Source organism: Rutidosis leptorrhynchoides, chromosome 10 (genome assembly GCF_046630445.1).
Source record: "Rutidosis leptorrhynchoides isolate AG116_Rl617_1_P2 chromosome 10, CSIRO_AGI_Rlap_v1, whole genome shotgun sequence".
NCBI lineage: Eukaryota > Viridiplantae > Streptophyta > Magnoliopsida > Asterales > Asteraceae > Rutidosis > Rutidosis leptorrhynchoides.
Window position 1 is genome coordinate 15179030 of NC_092342.1, and position 795 is coordinate 15179824.

Here is a 795-nt window from a genome sequence, read left to right on the forward strand (position 1 = left end):
AGACTTCAAGGAGAAATTGTTACGTTCACACAAAAGCCAAATGAAACATTATATGAGGCGTGGACAAGATTCGGAAGGATGTTGAGAGGATGTCCTCAACACGGTTTAGACACTTATCAAATAGTACAAATATTCTACCAAGGTGTCAACGTTGCTACAAGAAAAGACATCGACATAACAGCTGGTGGTTCCATTATGAAGAAAACCGCAACTGAAGCTTACAAAATTATTGATAACACTGCTTCCCACTCTCATGAGTGGCATCAAGAAAAAGATATCTTTCGATCATCTAAAGCGGCTAGAGCCGATTCTAGCCATGACTTTGATTCCGTTTCCGCAAAAATAGATGCTTTCGAAAGACGAATGGAAAAGATGAATAAAGATATTCACGCAATACGAATTAGTTGTGAGCAATGCGGTGGACCACACTTATTGAAAGATTGTCACATTGAACTAACGATGGAACAACGTGAGAATGTTTCCTATATGAACCAAAGGTCAGGAAATAATTATCAAAATAATTATCAACCGCCAAAGCTAAACTTCAATCGAAATCAAAACATTCTTTACAATCCAAAAGGACCCGAAAATAACTGGTATAACCAACAAGGTCCGAATAACCAACCAACTCAAAACAACACTTTCAATCAACAAAGACCTGGCTTATATAAACCACAACAACAAACCGAAGAGAAAAAGTCAAATATGGAAGACGTGGTATTCAAGCTAGTTGAATCTCAAACACAATTTATTGAAACTCAAACCCAAACGAACGAGAGATTTGATCAGTCAGTA

At 37.2% G+C, this 795-nt stretch overlaps 1 non-coding gene across 1 annotated transcript; it reads right to left on the bottom strand.

The window, feature by feature from the left end:
• LOC139873682 (small nucleolar RNA R71) lies at positions 1 to 107 on the bottom strand. The gene has a single exon (XR_011767409.1). It is a non-coding gene; the product is annotated as a small nucleolar RNA R71 (small nucleolar RNA).
• Positions 108 to 795: the final 688 nt, after the last annotated feature.